Source organism: Kogia breviceps, chromosome 5, assembly GCF_026419965.1.
Source record: "Kogia breviceps isolate mKogBre1 chromosome 5, mKogBre1 haplotype 1, whole genome shotgun sequence".
Classification (NCBI taxonomy): domain Eukaryota; kingdom Metazoa; phylum Chordata; class Mammalia; order Artiodactyla; family Physeteridae; genus Kogia; species Kogia breviceps.
In genome coordinates, this window is record NC_081314.1 from 9,595,634 (window position 1) to 9,618,895 (window position 23,262).

At 37.6% G+C, this 23,262-nt stretch overlaps 1 long non-coding RNA gene across 1 annotated transcript in view; it reads right to left on the bottom strand.

The window, feature by feature from the left end:
- Positions 1–23,262, bottom strand: part of LOC136794313 (uncharacterized) — a 374,854-nt gene that overhangs the window by 131,946 nt on the left and 219,646 nt on the right. The window contains exon 4 of the long non-coding RNA XR_010840898.1: positions 10,803–10,894. This is a non-coding gene — a long non-coding RNA (uncharacterized lncRNA). The remainder of the gene's footprint in view (positions 1–10,802; positions 10,895–23,262) is intronic.

Consider the following 23,262-nt stretch of genomic DNA (forward strand, 5'->3'; position numbering starts at 1 on the left):
CCAACCAGCCATTCAGGAGGTTTAATGGTGATGAAATGAAGAGACGGTGGCTAGCCTTTGAAGCAAACTCTGCTGCCTACTTGATATTAATGTACACCTTCTCCAACTTTCACATAAGGGACCATAAGGGACCCCCCGATCTTCTTCCTCTGTCAGTTAATTTCTTTGTGGACCAGATAGTCTTATACATTTTTAAATGGAATATGAGTTATTTTCCTTTTTGGGAAAAGAGGATATAAATTATTCTCAGAGAGTTGAATTCAGTCTTCAGATCTTTAACCATACATTCTATAATATAAAACACGGTAGGAATTAAATAAAGGTAAACAACCAGTAATGCCAAAGAAAGTTATGATAAAATATTGCACCTGTACTCTTAACAGTCAAATGTGCATTAACTTTAATTTGAAAGTTACTGAAATATATTCATGTGAGCATGTTCTTTTAAAGTGGTCACAAAAGAACTTTTCTATTTAGCAAGTGGAAATTGGGTTACAGTTCAGTATTTTGTATATTTTTAAGGAAAGGAAAAAATTTCAAGTAATATATTAATACAATAGGAACTTTTAATAAGACAATGCAGCATGTCAATAGAAAGGAAAAATCTCCAAAAAAATCCTCCATATTTAGAGTTTCAATGGAAATTAACCGTAGCCCTCTCCGACTCTATATTCTCAGCACAGATTTAAAACACTCCTCTACCACCAGTGGGAATATTACTTGATGGCTTCTCCCTACTGATACATGAGCCAATTCTGGTGGGGAGTTGGGAAGGGATCTTGGTCTACTCAAATATAAAACTGTATGACCAACTTCTGAAAGAAACAAGGAAAACAAGAGTCCTCGATAAGGATTTTGTTCTCAATAAAAATGTGCTGAATGAAAAAAATGATTTGATGGACAAAAACAAACCTTATGAATATGAATGTAATGTTTATGTTATCATAAATTATGATTTTAATTTCAGAATGTATCTTTAAACAAGTTCACTAAAAGGGAACGTTTTTGAATTGACACAATGAAAACAAATTTAATGGAGTCAGATACATTTTGAGCAGTGAAATATAAAATCTTATATACATGTATAATGTTTCACACAATGACTTTACAAATAATAAACATCTTTACTCTGCCCTGGTATGGGAGGCCATGCATCCCAGTTTTCTGTTTAACAGCTGTGTGAAAAGTAAAGTTGTCAACCACTTTGTCCATAGGAGCATGGATTAATTAAGTTGAAATCTAGAATTAATTTGCTTCAAATTAGATCAGACAGCAATACTGATAAACACTGTAAATTATTATAATCTGGCATGATATTTAATGTGTGATGGTATTCCAACTTGTGACCTCTCAGACTTAAAGGAATTGGAAGTCAGAAAAAACAACTAAGGAAGCAAAAACCCCCTGTCTCTATTATTATAGGCTTTTAGAATCGATACTCCATTTCAAGTAATGTTTATCAGAAATTTAAACTGGATTACTTATTATGTATGTACATAACTAAGATAAAATTACGATTACAATTATATTTTCAGTTCGAGAATTTAAGTTTTATGGGTTTAATCATTAATATAAACTGCTTCACTTCTTTCAGTTTGTTAAAAATGTGTGATTGGTTTATTTCTAGGTGCAAGCAAGACATAAGACTCTACTTTTCAAATTACGTTTTAATTTGAATTAAAGCCTTCATGCTTATTGGAATAGTCTGAGCCTCTTGGCCACAGGCCAGTTTTCTTTGTCGTGTTTTAAATCATCATTATGGGAAATAGGCTATGGAAATAGAATAAATTGAGGAGGTAGGGAGTGGTGTTTTTTTTTTCCCCCAGTACCGTATTGTGTACCTGAAAGCTGCTGAGTAGATTTTATAATTATTTTTAAAAATTAATTTATTTTATTTATTTTGGCTGTGTTGGGTCTTCGTTGCAGTGCACAGGCTTCTCATTGCGGTGGCTTCTCTTGTTGTGGAGCACAGGCTCCAGGCAAGCAGGCTTGAGTAGTTGTGGCTTGCGGTTTCTGGAGTGCAGGCTCAGTAGTTGTGGCACGCTGGCTTAGTTGCTCCGCGGCATGTGAGATCTTCCTGGACCAGGCCTCGAACCCGTGTCCCCTGCACTGGCAGGCAGATTCCTAACCACTGTGCCACCAGGGAAGCATACATTTTTCTTAGTATGCCTTTTATATTTTAAAAGTAACATATGGGGCTTCCCTGGTGGCGCAGTGGTTGCGAGTCCGCCTGCCGATGCAGGGCACACGGGTTCGTGCCCCGGTCCGGGAGGATCCCACATGCCGCGGAGCGGCTGGGCCCGTGAGCCGTGGCCGCTGAGCCTGCGCGTCCAGAGCCTGTGCTCCGCAACGGGAGAGGCCACAACAGTGAGAGGCCCGTATAACGGAAAAAAAAAAAAAAAAAAAAAAAAAGTAACATATGCTCATAAAAACAAAGTGATACGGAAGTTCGTAAAGAAGTCAAGAACAGCACTCTTACAACTCACCCAATCCCACACCTGTCACCACAGTGCCATACTGTTAGCAGTTTGGAATGAGTCCTTCTTGTCATTTACCTAAGCATTTGGAAGCTTCCATAGGTGTGTTTGGTTTTGATTTAATAAAGGAAACCCTATTGTATAAATTTAGTGCAATTTTTTTCAAGTAGAATAATAAATGTATCAGGGAATTAACTAAATGGAAGGAATGCTCTTGGTACAGTTTCTGGTAAAGAGTTAGCAATCAACGTTGTTATTTCTTATTTTGGTGATATGATCAATATTATTATAATCAGCATGGTCATTTTCACTGGAGATCTTTCAATATCAGAACACATGCATATACTTGCGCTTTGACTCTTCTACCAACATTGTCTAATTCATGCATAAATCATCAGTACTGGAAAATATCCATCTTATTTAAATGTGCATCAGAATAATCGGTAGTCTGGTTAGTTCTGCATTCTTTACTATTTTATTTATTTAAAAAATTTTATTTTATATTGGAGTATAGCTGATTTACAATGTTTTAGTTTCAGGTGTATAACAAAGTGATTCTGTTATACATATATCTATTCTTTTTTAAATGTTTTGCATTCTTAATGATCATTTTTTTTACTGTATTTTTCTTCCATGTTTAGCCCTTTCTGTCTGTTGATCATATTGTTAGTCTATTTGTAAAATCTTTTCTTCCTCATTGGTTTGTCCTCTCTTCATTCCCTTCTCTTTCTTTCTAATTTTCCTGTATCCTGAGTAAGGTGTGAGGGAGCCACACTTTGAATATGTTTTTACTGATACATTAAAGAAAACTGTCAAAATAAGGAATTTTATAATACATGGGCCAGGTTCACCACAGTGATTGACCTTAACATGATTAAAAGAGAGACATATTATGCCTACCAGTGACATGCAATAGAGGTACACACCACAGCCTAGGCAATATTCTTGCCAAAACTGAACTTATGCAAAATGAAGCCTCTAAATTTAACTACCAGTTTATAGGAAATGCAAGGAACAGATGAACATATTAAATGGTGATTCATGAAGCAAAATCCATAATCAAGAAAGTCTATGGGGTCAATGACCTGATTACTTCAGAAAATGTTATAGATATTAAATTATTTAAGCAATATAGCAATCAAATGTTAAGGTGTAAAATACCAAAAACATTTGAGACATTTGATAAAATATGAAAAATGACTCAATATGAAGTGACATTAGGTATAATCATTTCATAACAAGATTTAAAATATTATCTCTTAAAGACACATATTAATAAATACTGACTTATTATGGATAAAATGATACAAGGTCTGGGATTTGCCATGGATCTGGAGGAGATGAGGGCATTGGTGAGAGCTGAGTAATTGAGAATGCTATATATAAATGATTGTTCACATATCAAGAATTGTTGAATCTGGGTGATGGGTACCAAGAAATCCATTGCACTATTGGTTATTTTTGGTAGAAATTTTAAAATAAAAATTTAACAAACAAATCACTACCAAAAAGCCGGATTATTTGGAGGATAATATGGATTCACCATATGAAAACTAAAAATGAATGTCACTTTATGCCTATATATAAAAATTTTACACAGGATAATGACTTAAATGTCAAAGGTAAAATTATCAATATAGATAAGATAAAGAGGAATGTTCTTATTACATAGGTAAGGAACGTTCTAAAACAACCACACAGTAAAAACTAAAAGAAAGAAAAAGAATGATGGGCTTATCTAGTATATCCAATTAAAGGATTTCAGTTTAATTAAGAACATGTTTAACAAAAATAAAAGATAAATGATTGTGTGGTAATATTTGTAATGCATAAAACTGACAAGTGTATAAAAGAATATAAAAATAATTCATGCAAATCAATAAAGAAAATGTAATGAAATCCATTATAAAATTAACAAATGCTATGAATTAGGAAGTTTATAGATGAAAAACCTGAGTGAAACAAGTGATGTAAATTAGAATAAATATGAGATATCATTTTATATTAGATTAGACAAAATTTTAATAATTTTGAGGAGAATGTAAAAGTAATTTAGCAGGGCTGAAAGGAGTATATGCTAAAAAGTGTGCCTGTAAAATGCATGTCTTACAATACATGGGCTTTTATTGAGTCTTTAAGGATGGGCAGGATTTGAATGGAAACAGTTTGTAATTTTAGGCACTAAGAATAACTGACAAGTTCACAGAAGTGAAATTAATATATGTTTATGTGAGGAAGGGGGTTAGTGATATGACTGGGCTTGATTTATCAAATGATTTATAGCCCTGAGCAGAATATGAGAATATGGTGGAGAATAGATTCTGGGGGAAAAAAAGAGCCAAGGGCATAATCTCTACTTGGTAATAAATCTAATGAATAACAGCAGATAAATCAATTAAAAATGGCAAGCAAGCTGATAAAGCATGTCAGTCTGGTTCTGGTCCACATCCCAAGCACAGGAAAAGTTTTAACAAGCAAAGATGTTACCTTGACAGTGAATTGACCCTAGATAACCTCTGGCACCAATTACTTTGTAGGGCCATAGAGGTATGCAGGGTTTTTTTGCCAAATATTTGATGAACAGTCAGCATGTTATGTGAGCTAAGTATTGCATTTTACTTTTTTGCAGACAAACACAAGTAAAGTTTTTCTATCATGCCAGTATGTTGGATTTTCATTTTTTTAGACTTCAGAAGCGTTCTCATGTATTTGTTACAACCTTATAATGCTTATAATGCTGTACATGCATTTGCAGCCATTCAGTTGAACACGTTCATTTTTACATAAGAGGAAGCTGATTCTCAGATAGATTAGGAGACTTCTGCAGGATCAGAAATCAAGCCAGTAGGAGATCATGACCAAAGTCCTCAGCTAAGTCCAAATGAATAGGCCATAACACAATGGCCTCTCATGATCATGACATACCTTATTTCCTCTACTTGCTATAGCTCCACTGGCTCCTTACAGAAGGAGAAATTATAAAAGACTTTTTAAAATTGAACACATTGCAAAATTGTAGCCTACTTTGAAATACAGTAGCTGGCGGTGTACCTTTGAGATCAGCTAGAACTCAATTTGCTTCAGAACTATTTTTCAGAAGCACAATTATCTCAAAATTGCAAACACAGAGTATCAAATACACACAATCCTCAAAATCTAGAAAGTGTCTAAAATAGTAGGCAAGTTCAGTATCTGAGTGAAAAACACCTCCTAAAATATGCATTGTTATATGTACTGAACATTAAAGGTAAATTGACAGTGTACATCTTATTGTTGCAATTCCACAGGGGAAATACCACAGTCCTATAGAAATGAGAGATTTGACAACCTTAGCCAGATGTAAATGAGATATTGGGGTTCCAAGCGTTTCTGCTCTGAAAAATACCTAAACCTATAGGCCAATCTTAGTGATTTCTTGGAAAGTTAACTGGGGAATTATTGAGTTTTTCTAAAGAAAACAAGAACAGTGAAAGGTTAGCTCTCATAAGAAACACTGCAGAAAATAAGAAATACGGAATTCTAAATTCTGATGGTGAAACAAATCTCAGATCCCACTTGGAACATTACATGATGGGAGAGTCGTAATTTGTCACTGTCAGTGTAGAAAGTCTTATATTTCATGCTTGTTGTTTATGTGATTTTAACATTTTTTTCTTCATGCTTTTTTTTTAGTTTATAAGAATCTTATTTATTCTTCTATTTTTATTGACATATAATTAACATATAGCACTGTTTAATTTTAAGTTATACAGCATAATGTTGACTTATATGCATTATGAAATGATGACCACAATAAGTTTAGTAAACGTCCATCATCTCCTATAGATATGAAATAAAAGATAACGAAAAAAAACGTCCCTGTGATGAGAACTCTTAGGATTTACTCTCTTACCAACTTTCATACATAATAGACAGCAGTCACATTGGGGGTTATGGTTTCAACATGTAGTTTTGGGGGTGGATACAAACCTTCACTCCATAACAAGAAGCTAGACCTTGAACACACATTTGATTTTTTTGTGTGTGATGGTTTTGCTTTATTTATTTGTTTGTTTGAACTCCCCTAATACCACCAGACAGCCTGTCAATAAACCGGGGCTACGTGTATTAGAAGTTTCTGCTGTAAAGGAAACCACCACCTTGAGTCTTCGCAGTGTCTCACAAGGCGAAGTCAAAAGAGGCATACACACAGGAATTTGTGGTCTAGCCTCTAGTGGTTTAGAAACAGGCAAGGAACTGTAGGACAGGGGGCAAGGTTCCTGATCTAATGGTTTAGGAGTGGTAGAATCAGAGATGAGGGTCTTGACATGAATCTCGATAAGTAAATTACTGCACGATAAGAACACCGTTGGCTCTGGTGAGTAAATTGTTGTCTTTCATAAATTAATCTGTAGGAATTTTTTGAATCAGTGAAAATATTGTTTAATTTACACTCTTTCTTTGGCAAAGATTTGTTGGAAAAAAAACTAAGTGAGGTTGACATTAGTATGCAATCTTATCTAAGTCACTTTGACACAGATGGCCTTGGTTCTCATTTTAGTTTTAAATGTATATCATTCTTCCTTAAAAAGTATGGAAATTTACAGCAGGCTGGAAGAAACTAGAATATCAAAGTATAGAGAAACTATGTTCAGATGGGTTTGTAACTAAGGAATTGAAGGGATCGTGGATGTCAATTAGCCAATCTCTACTGGTAAAAAGAATTAAACAACACAGTTTTCATAGATGAATGCAAATCAAATGACCGTCCTTATAGAGACAATTTAAATGTGTGTCCTTCCACGTGGTCAATATTTCTATGTTTGGTCAGAACCTAAAGATTTTTAACATTTTCATTACGGAAATGGGAGAAGCCACACAGGCTTTCCTTCCAAGACTTTGCAAAAACAAAGTCCCTTCCTGCAACCTCACCTTAGCACATTCATTTTATTTTTGCTTCCATGGGTCAGACATCAGTATTAAGTGGTAAGGGAACTATCCAATAAGACATTTGTTTAATTAGAAAGGAATTGTTGGAAACCCACTTAAGCTATTTTGGTTCTTAGCCTCCTTATGATATGGAGTTCGTGGAGAGATTAGTTATTATCCTACAAAGCCTCATAATTGAAGTCAGGCAAGGGCTAATGGAGAACATTATAAAGTGCACTGCCCAAATGACTATATCCCAATTAATGACACAGATCTTTTCAGCTGTGTAAGGACAAGTTTTACATTTTTTGAAGCGTACCCATTTATTAGTCCCCAACCCCACAACTAAGAAAATCATTAAAAAATCCACTTAAGGGAAACGGTAAGGAGAATTAAGGCATATTAGGTAAGGCAAAAATATTGCAGTTGATACGGAAATGGTTAAATTTTGAAAATAAACATATAGGCAAAACAATGATATTATTGTTGTTCGTTTTCTAAAAATCACCACCATCTAAGAAAATGCAGTTGGAAAAATCTAGTTACCAGAACACTGCAAGATAATTTCAGTCAAATGATGGAACTCTTTGGTGGAACAGGCGTACTCCCTAAGCCTTCTGCCCTCTGTTTCCACCTTTATCAGTTTCTTGCACGGAGAGACTTCTCACTTCTGTTCATGAAATAAGCCCACTTTTGAGCCTCAGGGTCTGTTACTTAGGAGCTTGTCTTTCTCCCTTATCGAAGGGAGCGCCCTCCCACACATGGGGGAAAAACAACTCTAAAATCTCCCTAGAGAGCGCATCCCCACTAGTGTGAGTGAGTTCTTAGTGCTGCACGGCCTTAGGCATGAATGAAAATGTAAGGAATGGAACCATCTGGATTTCCTTTTCGTTGAGGATCCCAAGAGGTCACACTTGTTAGAAGTTTCTGGTTCTACAAGCTCTCTGGTAGGCCTGACAGATTGCAACACTCGATTTTTCCCAGCTTTTCCAGCAGATATATAACTGCTTTCTATGAATGACCCATTTAAATTTGACTACAAAATAAATATGTATGAAGTAATTTCAATAACATTGTAATATCTAAAAAACAAGTTTTGGTATTTTAATCCATTACATTTTTCTTTAATAAAACTCTGGAATACTATAACCTTGAAAATCTTTTTTCCCTTTACTATGCCTACATAATTTTTGAATTAAAGTCCTAGGGTTTAATAATACTTTTCCTTACAGTTTATCTTCAATCCTAATCATTTCTCCATTTCTCTCCTTCATGAATTTAAATGCCATTTTAGCAATTGCTGTTTATCTTTCTTCCAAGATTTAGTTTCCTTTTTATTAGCAAGTGTGCATTTTATGAATAACAGTACATGTGTAATTGCTCAGAAATCTAGACCTTAAATCACAGTGAACTGTCAAATATAAATTTAAGTGAAGCTTACATTTAATGAGGGACTATCATATATGCATATATGGTTATAATATGCTCTCTGCAGTATATTTTGTGTGTGTTTGCTTGTATTTACCCTCTAAAACAATGAGAACAGATAGCTCAATTCTAAGAATATTCAGCAACAAGTATATGCATGTTCTTTAACAGAATGGCAGGCGTATATTTTAAAATTCTCGGGCTTCCCTGGTGGCACAGTGGTTGAGAATCTGCCTGCCGATGCAGGGGACGCGGGTTCGTGCCCCGGTCCGGGAAGATCCCACATGCCGCGGAGCGGCTGGGCCCGTGAGCCATGGCCGCTGAGCCTGCGCGTCCGGAGCCTGTGCTCCGCAACAGGAGAGGCCGCAACAGTGAGAGGGCCGCGTATCGCAAAAAAAAAAAAAAAATTCTCAACTGGAGAAATGAATTATTAGACTAAACTTTATTCTGTATATATTTATCCCTTCCCCTTTCTTTCCCTTTCCTTCTACTGAAACAGATCTAAGACTTTTCCCTAACAAGCCACACATATTTTAAAATGCAGATTCAAATCTGATGTAAGTATTACTTTGAGTTGGCATACTATGGCTATTGAAATTTTACCTTTGGAGTAAAATATATCTTAGTAGTATAAAGAGGAAAAATAAGAAAACATTTTCTTTGCATAGAGAAAACATTTGAATAGTGACAATCTGATACTTGGAATTTCAGAAAGCTACAAAATGAAAAATGCAAATATCTTTGTAGACACAACCTGCTGCTAAGTATTCCCCTGACATTTGACTTTTAAGGACTTACATAGTAAAACTGAACAGCATCCATATTATTGATTTATCATTTCCACATATATATAAACCTCCCATTTAAATATTAAAATTGCAATTCCTATAAAGGGGACACTAATTTATTATAAATAAATTGAATAATGGCAAGTATTTCCTATGTATTAGAACGTGACATAATTCACTAAAAATAGAAACAATACAGATAGAGTAGATACATAGATAAATAGATGGGGTATGTGTGTATGTGTGGTCTATAATGCATTGTACACCTTATAGGAAGAATTAGTGATAGATGGTAATTAACAAGAATATGCAATGAACATACTTTGCGTGAAAGACAGAGAGGGTATTTCCATAGTAGATAACAATACCTCATATTTGAAATACAAACTCAGTAAAGGTTTGAGTCACCTCTCTACTAACTTGTTCTTATTCTTCAGAGGAATGCTGCTGATTAAGTTTCCAAGATTCAGAAATCTGTTCATCCCTTAAGTCTCTAACATGAAGGCTTCTTGATCCCCCTCTACCCCCAAAAGATCTAGTTTCCCTTCAGTTCTCTCCAATTTCCCCACGTGGTTGTCAGTCCTTAAGCATCACAAGTAAGGTAGAAGTAATTACCATGAAAACAACGAGGTCAGGATGAAGTCCAGGGTGACCTGATCTTCAGGTAATCTGTGAGGATGGCTAATATCCCTAGAGGACAGTTAGATGAGCACAGAGGTGTTGCTTAATGTTTATAATCAAATGTAATGAAGAATGGATGAGCAGAAGGTGAAGTCAACTTCTCTAATGGACATTCACTGTTTTCAAGCAGGAGCCAATTCCCAGACGCACATTGAGAGAAAGAGAGGCCCCACATCCCCATAAGGAAGGTCTCTGCAATGCTACAGTAAGTATACATGGTAGAAATTACTTTAGTACTTCCACAAAAGAACTTAAAGTCATTATTTATTCATTTAATTTGATAAGAAGGCACTGAAGAAGGAAGAATACCCAAATTTTTTGGAAGATATTGGATAAAGATTTGTGTTGACATGCATCCCAGGTATAATATACTCTTCCTGCCTGCAGCATCTCAGCCATCATCAATATCCATGGACTCATAAAGTATCACTTCTACTGGTACTTTTTTTTTAACCTAATATTGCTTCAAACTAATGGAAGTATAGCATCAGGCACATGGACATGAGATTCACTGACTCACCATATAATGCAGCTTTCCAGAAGTTGCCAGGCTTACAGAGTAATGAGCAGCCTCTTGAGGGGATAGTGGAGATGCCAGCTTGAAAATGATACCTGGTGAGAACAAGGTACCTTTAGAATGTGGTAATATCATAAATCAATAATCACTGCATGGCGTTGTGTTGTCAGTAGGTAGAATACACGGGAACAGGAGCTAAGGGGTGGCAGGAGTAGTTCCAGTGATTCCCTAGAATATGTGCTTCCCACCTCTGCAAATTCAGGCATGTTGGTCCAATAGTTCAGATTCCCAGAAAGGGAAAGCTTATACCAGGGGACAGAGAGAAGAAAAAAATAAACAAAAACCCACAAAAGAAACCTATAGCTACCGCCTAATCACATGTAACTCCTCATGCCCGTAGGCCAGAAAGCAAAGCAACTACTTAACAGACCAGCAAACATAATTACCCTCATCATTATAAGGAGTTCAGATTGCTTCTACATAATGAAGGCAGGAGGGATTATGTTTGGCATTCAGGAGATCCAGTGAAGTAACATTTGTTCTTCTGTGCATGTGGTCACTAATAAAAGGACAAGAAGTGCTCTAATAACTTGATAACGGCATTCCAACCTAGATCTCAGACTCTTCAAAAATGAGGATCCGGTCCACCTCCCCAGACAAGTCACCTATGTTGGCAGAGATGCTAGCCAAGTGGGAGAGGAATGAAAAATGAATAGTATAAAAAGATGATGATGAGTATCTCTTAAAGGTTTGGCACCAGCTAGAGCACTCAGGCTCTAGAGAACTCTAATTCTCTTCACTAACCTTTTTCTTGTAACTATAGCTAGAAATGGCAAATAAATAGAATCCTGAAGAAGTTGCAATTGAATGGAATGGACCTAATATGAAAAGTATGTGGTTCTGAGAGATGTAAGAGTGTAGTAATTATGATTTAAGCCCCATCTAGATTCTCTTTATAAACTCTTCTCCCATTCCTAGGTGCTGTGAGCATTAACTGCTAAGAGCTCACAACTGTCTTCCTTTCCAAGACAGTTGCTTGCATCTGTCAGGAGCCTCATTGACCAGATGTTTCTGGAATCTTATGCCCTTTCCGTTAGGCAGCCCACAGTCAGTGCATGATTTAGAACTACAGAAACTCCTCCATCTCAAGAGGCACAACTCCGTGATGTCATTCTGCCGCCAGCCACGGCGGGCCCTCAAAGTGCAGCAACGATCGACGAGAGGGGGTAGGGAACTGAACGCACCAAGGTATGGGAGCAGAAGGGCACAAACAACTGACAGTTGCAAGGCAAGTTTAATAACAAAGCGTAGCCGTATATATCCCCCTAAAGCAGGGAATTTGCTTAGTCACGCCTTATAGGCATCAGCTGGTTGACTGGCTTCTTGGCTTAGTCACGCCTTATGGGCATCAGCTGGTTGATTGGCTTCTCGGCTTCTCCCTCAAAGGCACCAATTTCCCCTCCAGGGTTGCTTTTCCTAGCTTTTAGGGAACAACCAGGGACTCCCAGTAACTGAGCAGGTCCCTGGAGCGATCTGACCAAAGGCCATCTCCTTTTTTACGTTCATACCATAAAGTCCAGGATGCACACCAAGGAGAGTACAATCGGGCCCTGGGGCTTATGAGGGTCTTAATGGCGCCTTCCTCAGAGGGCAATGCTCACCACGTTTCCCCCTCTTTTATTTTTTAAAGCTTGATAATGCAATTTCAACCCATACACCTCCTGACGAAGAGCAGCGAGACGGCCAACAACAAAGCGTAATAAACAAGGTAATGCAATTAACATCAACAATACACATGACCCCACGGTAATCAATCCTGTGAGTCCATTTTGAAACCAATGCATTGGGTTTAACCATTGAAGCTGATCCAAGAGCCCTTGAATTAATGGGTGGGGCCCATCTTGTTGTAGATGAGCTTCTTGAATTGCTTGTATTTCCGCATTAAGTTTTTGTATGTCCAAACTAATGTGTCCATCAGTCCATACACTTAAAAAGTGCATTTTTACTTTGTTCCAATCCCAGTCAGTTTCATTATAAGCGTGTTGAGTCACACAAATCCAAGTATATTTAGCATGGCAAATCAAACGCATTTTCAATGTTAAAGCCATAATTCGGTCTCCTAAACCTATGAGCATTTTTTAACTCATCAACCTCAGTTTTTAGTTGAGTATCAATATGACTTTGTAATGGTAATGCAATACTGGTATTTTTAGACAACTGATTAACATAATGTGCTTGTTATACAGTTTTACTTAATGCTAAACTGGCGGTAGCGGCTGTGGCTGTTAAAGCGGCTAAGGCTAATATGCTACATATTAATATTCCAATGAATCGTTTAGGTCTTTTGAAAGCTTCAGATAATTCTAGCCAAGCTTGCATGCTAGTACTATGATACCATGGTTCAGAAATACTTACAGGCAACATTACATAGGAAGGTTGTTTTAACATCACAACAGAAAAACTTCCTTTCATAGGCAGAATGCAAGTACTAAAAATACAATTCTGACAAGTTAATATTATATCCTAAGGAACCAGAAGTAAACTCAATCTGTAAATCTCCTATTAGCAAGGCATATGAGGGTGGAACACGAGTAATAGCCGGTTGATAAGAATAAGACAATGCAAACTTCCCAAAATCCCAATGCTTATAAAAAACCAAACTACTATTAGTAACAGAAACTGAAAAAATTAAAATGGTACCATTATTATAATTTAAGGTGCACCAGATTTGAGAATTCAAAAATCAGATTGGGGAAAATCAGAAGGAACAAAGGAGGGAAACTTCAAACTTGTAACAATTTTAACTACCTTTAAACCATGGCCGGCCAGTAAAGTCCCTTGTCCTCCTACATATACTTCAACACAAAAATCATTTTTTCTAGAACAGCAAGAAGATGTAAAGCTTTCTCAGCTTGGTAGGTTAATATATACAGGTCTACGAACAAAAAACACACTGCTTGGGCAAATTTTTCTTCAAAAGGTTCTATGAACTGATAAAGTTTTTCACCAACGGATATGGCTTCTGTATACTGTCGGACATGATACAGGATGACTGCTTGATTGTAATACAACATACTGTTTTCAACATCATCTGACCCATCCATTTCTTCAACAGCCGAGTGCACCTGATTCTTCAACTGGTTAAGTGTCTGTCTGAAACTATCTGTTGTTATCTGGTTACTTTTGAAAAATTCAGCTACTGCCGTATTCAAAATTATTTTATAATCGTCTTTGTTTATATCTTGTAGGCAGGCAAGATGTTGCAGACAGACATCATAATTTCCAGCTGTGAAAGCCTGGAAAGCACTGGTGGACAACTCCTTCTCTTGATCAGTGATCTCAGGTCACTTCTTGGATACTTTGTGTCCCATATTTTTTTACTTCTGACTATTGCCCCGAGTTACTATCAACTTTACTATGTGGCCACATTTTCACGCTTCACTCCGGGGATTCACCTACCGAGATTCAGATGTCCCTCTCGTCCGGTCCCTGTTCGGGCGCCACTTGCCGCCAGCCGCGGCGGGTCCTCAAAGTGCAGCAACCATCGACGAGAGGGGGGTAGGGAACGGAACGCACCAAGGTATGGGATCAGAAGGGCACAGACAACTGACGGTTGCAAGGCAAGCTTAACAACAAAGCGTAGCCGTATATATACCCCTAAAGCAGGGAATTTGCTTAGTCACGCCTTGTCGGCATCAGCTGGTTGATTGGCTACTCGGCTTAATCACGCCTTATGGGCATCAGCTGGTTGATTGGCTTCTCGGCTTCTCCCTCAAAGGCACCAAGTTCCCCTCCAGGGTTGCTTTTCCTAGCTTTAGGGAACAACCAGGGACTCCCAGTAACTGAGCAGGTCCCTGGAGCGATCTGGCCAAAGGCCATCTCCTTTTTCACGTTCATACCATAAAGTCCAGGATGCATATACCAAGGAGAGTACAATCGGGCCCTGAGGCTTATGAGGGTCTTAATGGCGCCTTCCTCAGAGGGCAATGCTCACCACATCATTTTTACTCCAGAGCTCTCCTTGAAATCAGCTGAGCTTAGACTTCAGCTAAACCCATGAGTTTAGCTTCTTCCTCTGCCCAAACTTTCTTCTCTCATTTGAGTACAGGTTTCCCTTGTTTGTCCTGCCTTAATAAATCACTTACACAAAATCCCCACTAGAGTTTCTGCTTCTAGGAAACTCAACCTCAGACAATATACATTTTTCACATAAATTTAAAAATTATGTGCTTTATAAGCAGAAAAGTAAAACTAAAGCAGAAAAAGCATAAAAGAGAACAGCAAGAAATTTAAATATGTTGTAGAATTCTGCTACCTTTCTATAAATGATCTCGGTACTCCAGATGTTCTGTCAGGATGTATCTGGTATTTTAAGATATATTTTTCTTACAGTAATCATTTTTATGCCCAAGTCATAAAGTTTATCTTTTATTCAAATAAAGAAATAGTGATCTAATCCCATGCTTTTCTGGAGAAAATCTGGTTGTGTTGAGCTTTTGAGAGACGCTACAGTGGGTTGGTCTCTGACATAGCACATTTTTAAGGAAATGCAATAATACTGTTGAATCTATGAGAGGTCCATCTTTCTGCTTACTTCAGAACCTAACCCACACAAACTCACATATAATATCCTAACCACACATAACATAAAAAATCACTTAATGAGAGCAAAGTAGAGAACTATATGCAGTAAATAAGGAAACAGTTGCCTTTGGAGCTAAAGTTTTTGGTGAAAAAGTTCAACAATACACACTACAGCCCAATACATAAGTAAAAAAGTACAAATTTTGGTTAGTATTCTGAAGGAAATGGGGAAATGGGCAATATCATGTGATAGAAAGCAGCTAGAAGGGTGTAGCTAGATGGAAGTAGACATGTTTACTTTAAATAATGCAGTCATAGAAGGAGTCTCTGAGAATGAGTCTTTCAACTGATATCTCAAGATTAAGAAGGATGCAGGCTTATGAAGAGCCAGGAAGGGTGAAGTTCTGAATGAAGAGTAAGTTGAAAAAGGAAATAACTGCCACGAAGTACCTGAGGCAAGGGAAGGCTTGACAAATGGACTAGAAAGGAACGAGGCTGGAGTTAAGCAAAAGTGGAGATGGAGGGGGACAAGGAGGGTGGAGACATTGGTACAAAACAAGTTGTCCAAGCCTTATAGATCAAAGCAAGACATTTGGAACTTATTGTGAAGGCAGGCTTTATTCAACAAACTGCAATGCATCCTGATGTGAAGCAAATATTGTCAGAAGTACCAGGAGCACTTGGCCAAATGCCAATCGTAATGATTGACTAACATTCCTTTTCAGATTTCAATAAATTATTCCCCAAACAAAAAAATTAAAGACATATTTATAAACATATAAAAATGAGGAATATGGAGGAGGTCCTATTACTGGACAAAATGGTTCCACAAAATCCTATCATCAGCAAATTTAAAAGGGATCCCAATATTACCTGTTGGTATATTTGTTTCTCTTTCTTGGGCTTTGCAATCACATTTTCAAACGTCATTTACTCTCCTCAAATCTCCCTGCTCCACTTCTGCCAGGAAATAACCTTGTTTGTTCACAGAATAAATTTAGAAAGACATAAAAAATAAACCACCCGATGAGAACTAGGTTTTTCAACTACAATATCCAAAATTACTAAATCTGCAGCCTTTTCTGCCCTTCTTCATACATACAACAGAGGTCCTGGCCCTCCTAATATCCTTTTACCTGTGCTTAAAATTCCAATTCATCCTGGCTTCTCTGGAACCACATTATTTCAATCATCCCTTTTCTCCCTGTACATACAACCTCTTCTTAACAGGATCCCTCTGGACACCCTCAACATTTTCATCAAGGCCAAAAAGAAACAAGATATCCTCCATCCCATATCCTCATTCATGTTTCATCTGATCTCTCTTCTCTGTTTGACAGCTAAGCCTCTGCAAGAGTTGTCAGTGCTCCTGTGTCTGTTTTCTCATCTAGACACATTCCAATTCTGTCTGGTTCCATAATTCTATCAAATAACTCGATATTGGCACAAATTGCCTCCACATACCAATAAAGAAATAGGAATTTTCAATCCTCATATGCTTGACTGCTCCACAACACTAATACAACAGTTTCATTTTGCACAGGGCCCCACAGATTATGTAGCCAGCTTTGGCCTTTTACCTCTTTTCCTTCCCCATCCTCCTTGAACAATCAGAATAAAACATTTTGTTTTCATCTACATTAAAAAGTCTAAATTTGGAAAGGGGGAGTATACCCCCCCAAGATGTTGCTAATGGATTTATTTTCAATTCCAATTATTAAGCAATTATTCAGATTTTTAAGAAGCTAAAAATCCTGCAGAAACTTGTCTTTTCCATGTAAATATTAAAATACCTCTACTGATTTTAATTTCTTTACATAAATTGAGGTGGGGTAGTTAGAGAATTGGTATATAGAAAAATAAAGCAAACTCATTTAGATGTTATCCATCTATCATTTATAGATTCAGTTAGTAACCTTCATTGTCTATATGTATTACTTGTTAGATTTCAATTAAAAAATTGAAGTTTGTTTCTTAGTAACAAACAACTTCATACTCACATAATGGAAAATTTCCTGAGTTCCCATTTTTTTCTGGTCATTATCCGTTGTATCTTTATCCTGTGCATTGTTTATATTTGCTAAAATGGAATTTTATATTCACAAATGCCACCCTCTCTTAAGTCAGCTAGTAAAGGGTATCCTATTAATTTTATGAATATTGTAGTCTCTTCTAATATTTGTATATATCCTTTCTGAAGGACTGTCATCAGATTTTGTTTTGTCTCTTTTGAAACATGCCACATTTGGAAAGAAAAAAGCAATATTTCCCAAAGATAACTTGATTATATAATTTGCTTTCAAATTTTAAATTATTAATCCCATTTATAGCTTTTCAAATAACTAAATAAAAGCATTCTTCCCAAGCATGTGGTTCATTCTCCTATGTATTATGAAATTGCCTCAATTTTGGACCTGTATCAAATGCACTTTCCTTACTAATTAATTTGGTAGTTACTTAGTACTTTGAAATTTAAATGTACGAATCAAATGTTTAGTTTGTAATTGTATTACATTAACCCTGTTTAAGGATGTATTTATTGCTTCAAGGATTACAGTAAAAGGTAAATGCTATAACTGTTGATTGATATTAAATTATATCTATCAAATAAAGCAATTACTAATGAACAAAGGCAATGGATCCAAAGTCTTTTTTATGTTAAGAACTTATGGCTTCTTGTGTAGTAAGTGTACTGTACTAACTTTCTCAAAAGAAGAGTTTTATACATGGAAAACTAAATGTTATCTGTAACTTATAAATCATATTTCTTCTACTCAAACACAAATAATTAAATTTAACACAAACTCAGCAAGCTAAAAATAAAGGAATATTTAATACAACTGGAGACAGAAATCTAGAACAAAATTCTGATTTCAAGCACAAATACTCAGATCCTTTTTATTTCTTAGGTACGAGAACAAAAATTGTAGTGTTTGAAAAGGCATCATCTTAGTTAACAGTGCTTAAGATGGAGGAGCTTCAATATGGCGGAAGAGTAAGATGCGAAGATCACCTTTCTCCCCAGAGATACATCAGAAATACATCTACATGTGGAACAACCACCACAGAACACCCACTGAATGCTGGCAAAAGACCTCAGACCTCCCAAAAGGCAAGAAACCCTCCCCCACATACCTGGGGAGGGAAAAAGAAAAAACAGAGACAAAGGAACAGGGATGGGCCCTGCACCAGTGGGAGGGAGCTCTGAAGGAAGAAAGGTTTCCACACACTAGGAAGCCCCTTCATGGGTGGAGACTGCGGGTGGCGGAGTGGGGAGCTTCGGGGCCACGGAGGAGAGCGCAGCCACAGGGGTGAGGTAGGCAAAGCGGAGAGATTCCTGCACAGAGGATCAGTGGCTACCAGCACTCACCAGCCCGAGAGGCTTGTCTGCTGACCCACTGGGACGGGTGGGGGCTGGGAGCTGAGGCTCGGTCTTTGGTCAGATCCCAGGGAGAGGACAGGGGTTGGCGGCGTGAACACAGCCTGAAGGGGGCCAGTGCGCCACAGCTAGCTGGGAGGGAGTCTGGGAAAAAGTCTGGAGCTGCTGAAGAGGCAAGAGACTTTTTTTGCCTATTTGTTTCCTAGTGCGTGAGGAGAGGGGATTAAGAGTGCTACTTAAAGGAGCTCCAGAGATGGGCGCGAGCTGCAGCTATCAGCGCAGAACCCAGAGACGGGCATGGGATGCTAAGGCCGCTGCTGCCGCCACCAAGAAGCCTGTGTGCGAGCACAGGTCACTATCCCCACCTCCCCTCCCAGGAGACTGTGCAGCCCACCACTGCCAGGGTCCTGTGGTCCAGGGACAACTTCCCTGGGAGAACGCGTGGTGCGCCTCAGGCTGGTGCAACGTCATACCGCCCTCTGCCACCACAGGAGCGCCCTGCATCCGTACCCTTCCCGCCCCGCGGCCTGAGTGAGCCAGAGCCCCTGAATCAACTGCTCCTTTAACCCCCCCGTCCTGTCTGAGTGAAGAACAGATGCCCTCAGGTGACCTGCACGCAGAGGCGGGGCCAAATCCAAAACTGAGCCCCAGGAGCTCTGAGCGAACAAAGGAGAGAAAGGGAAATCTCTCCCAGCAGTCTCAGGAGCAGCAGATTAAAGCTCCACAATCAACTTGATGTACCTGCCTCTGTGGAGTACCGAAATAGACAACGAATCATGCCAAATTGAGGAGTTGGACTTTGGGAGCAAAGATATATTATTTTTTCCCCTTTTTCTCTTTTTGTGAGTGTGTATGTGTATGCTTCTGTGTGTGATTTTGTCTGTATAACTTTGCTTTAACCATTTGTCCTAGGGTTCTGTACGTCTGTTGTTTCTTCTTTTTTACTTTTAAAATTTTTTTCTTAATACTTATATTTTATTTTTTATTCTAATAACTTTATTTTAATTTATTTTATTTTATCTTCTTTCTTTCTTTATTTATTTCTATTTTTTCTCCCTTTTATTATGAGCCATGTGGATGAAAGGCTCTTGACGCTCCAGCCAGCTGTCAGGGCTATGCCACTGAGGTGGGAGAGCTAAGTTCAGGACACTGATCCACAAGAGACATGCCAGCCCCACATAATATCAAATGGCAAAAATCTCCCAGACATATCCATCACAATGCCAAGACTCAGCTTCACTCAATAACCAGCATGCTACAATGCTGGTCACCCTATGCCAAACAACTAGCAAGACAGGAACACAACCCAATCCATTAGATGAGAGGCTGCCTAAAATCATAATAAGGCCACAGACATGCCAAAACACACCACCAGACGTGGACCTGCCCACGAGAAAGAAAAGATCCAGCCTCATCCACCAGAACACAGGCACTAGTCTCCTCCACAAGGAAGCCTACACAACCCACTGAACCAACCTTAGCCACTGGTGATGGACACCAAAAACAATGGGAACTCTGGACCTGCAGCCTAAGAAATGGGAGACCCCAAACACAGTAAGTTAAGCAAAATAAGAAGACAGAGAAACATGCAGCAGATGAAGGAGCAAGGCAAAAATCCACCAGACCTAACAAACGAAGAGGAAATAGGCAGTCTACCTGAAAAAGAATTCAGAATAATGACAGTAAAGATGATCCAAAATCTTGGAAATAGAATAGAGGAAATAGAAGAAACGTTTATCAAGGATTTACAAGAAGGAAAGAGCAAGCAAACAATGATGAACAACACAATAAATGAAATTAAAAATTCTCTAGAGGGGATCAATAGCAGAATAACTGAGGAGAAGAACAGATAAGTGACCTGGAAGATAAAATAGTGGAAATAACTACTGCAGAGCAGAAAAAAAGAAAAAAGAATGAAAAGAAATGAGGACAGTCTCAGAGACATCTGGGACAACATGAAACACACCAACATTCAAATTATAGGGTCCCAGAAGAAGAAGAGAAAAAGATAGAGACTGAGAAAATATTTGAAGAGATAGTTGAAAACTTCCCTAATATGGGTAAGGAAATCAAGTCCAGGAAGCACAGAGTCCCATATAGTATAAATCCAAGGAGAAACATGCCAAGACACATATTAATCAAACTATCAAAAATTAAATAAAAAGTATTAAAAGCTGCAAGGGAAAAACAACAAATAACACCCAGGGGATTCCCCATAAGGTTAACAGCTGATCTTTCAGCAGAAACTCTGCAAGCCACAAGGGAGTGGCAGGACATATTTAAAGTGATGAAGGAGAAAAACCTACAACCAAGATTAGTCTACCCAGCAAGGATCTCATTCAGATTTGAGGAGAAATTAAAACCTTTACAGACAAGCAAAAGCTAAGAGGATTCAGCACCACAAAACCAGCTTTACAACAAATGCTAAAAGAACTTCCCTAGGTAGGAAACACAAGAGAAGGAAAAGACCTACAATAACAAACTGAAAACAATTAAGAAAATGGTAATAGGAACATACATACCGATAATTACCTTAAATGTAAATGGATTAAATGCTACAAACAAAAGACATAGACTGGCTGAATGGCTACAAAAACGAGACCCATATATATACTGTCTACAAGAGACCCACTTCAGACGTAGGGACACATACAGACTGAAAGGGGATGGAAAACGATATTCCATGCAAATGGAAATCAAAAGAAAGCTGGAGTAGCAATTCTTGTATCAGACAAAATAGACTCTAAAATAAAGACTGTTAAAAGAGACAGAGAAGGACACTACATAATGATCAAGGGATCATTCCAAGAAGAAGAAATAACAATTGTAAATATTTATGCACCCAACATAGGAGCACCTCAATATATAAGGCAAATACTAACAGCCATAAAAGCGGAAAACAAGAGTAACACAATCATAGTAGGGGACTTTAACACCTCACTTTCACCAATGAACAATCATCCAAAATGAAAATAAATAAGGAAACACAAGCGTTAAATGATACATTAAACAAGATGAACTTAATTGATATTTATAGGACATTCCATCCAAAAACAACAGAATACACATTTTTCCCAAGTGCTCATGGAACATTCTCCAGGCTAGATCATATCTTAGGTCACAAATCAAGCCTTGGTAAGTTTAAGAAAATTGAAATTGTAGCAAGTATCTTTTCTGACCACAACGCTATGAGATTAGATATTAATTGCAGGAAAAAATCTGTAAAAAATACCAACACATGGAGGCTAAAAAATACAGTACTTAATAACCAAGAGATCATTGAAGAAATCAGAGGAAATCAAAAAATACCTAGAAACAAATGACAATGAAAACACGATGAACCAAAACCTATGGGATGCAGCAAAAGCAGTCCTAAGAGGGACGTTTATAGCAATACAATGCTATCTGAAGAAACAAGAAACATCTCAAATAAACCACCTAACCTTACACCTAAAGCAATTAGAGAAAGAAGAACAAAAATACCCCAAAGTTAGCAGAAGGAAAGAAATCATAAAGATCAGATCAGAAATAAATGGGAAAGAAATGATGAAAATGATAGCAAATATCAATAAAACTAAAAGCTGGTTCTTTGAGAAGATAAACAAAATTGATAAACCATTGGCCACACACATCAAGAAAAAAAGGGAGAAGACTTAAATCAATAGAATTAGAAATGAAAAAGAATAAGTAACAACTGACACTGCAGAAATACAAAGGATCATGACAGATTACTATAAGCAATTCTATGCCAATAAAAAGGACAACCTGGAAGAAACAGGCAAATTCTTAGAAATGCACAACCTTTCGAGAATGAACCAGGAAGAAAGAGAAAATATGAACAAATGAATCAGAATTACTGAAATTGAAACTGTGATTAAAAATCTTCCAACAAACAAAAGCCCAGGACCAGATGGCTTCAAAGGTGAATTCTATCAAACTTTAAGGGAAGAGTTAAAACCTATCCTTCTCAAATTCTTCCAAAATATAGCAGAGGGAGGAACACACTCAAACTCATTTGACGAGGCCACCATCTCCCTGATACCAAAAGCAGACAGAGATGTCACAAAGAAAGAACACTACAGTCCAGTATCACTGATGACCATAGATGCAAAAATCCTCAACAAAATACTAGCAAACAGAATCCAACAGCACATTAAAAGGAACATACACCATGATCAAGTGGAGTTTATCCCAGGATTGCAAGGATTCTTCAATATACGCACAACAACCAATGTGATACACCATATTAACAAATTGAAGGGAAAAACCATATGATCATCTCAATCGATGCAGAGAAAGCTTTTGATGTAATTCAATGCCCATTTATAATAAAAACCCTGCAGAAAGTAGGCATAGAGGGAACTTTCCTCAACATAATAAAGGCCATATATGACAAACCCACAGCCAGCATTGTTCTCAATGGTGAAAAACTGAACCTATTTCCACTAAGATCAGGAACAAGACACAGCTGCCCACTCTCACCACTATTATTCAACATAG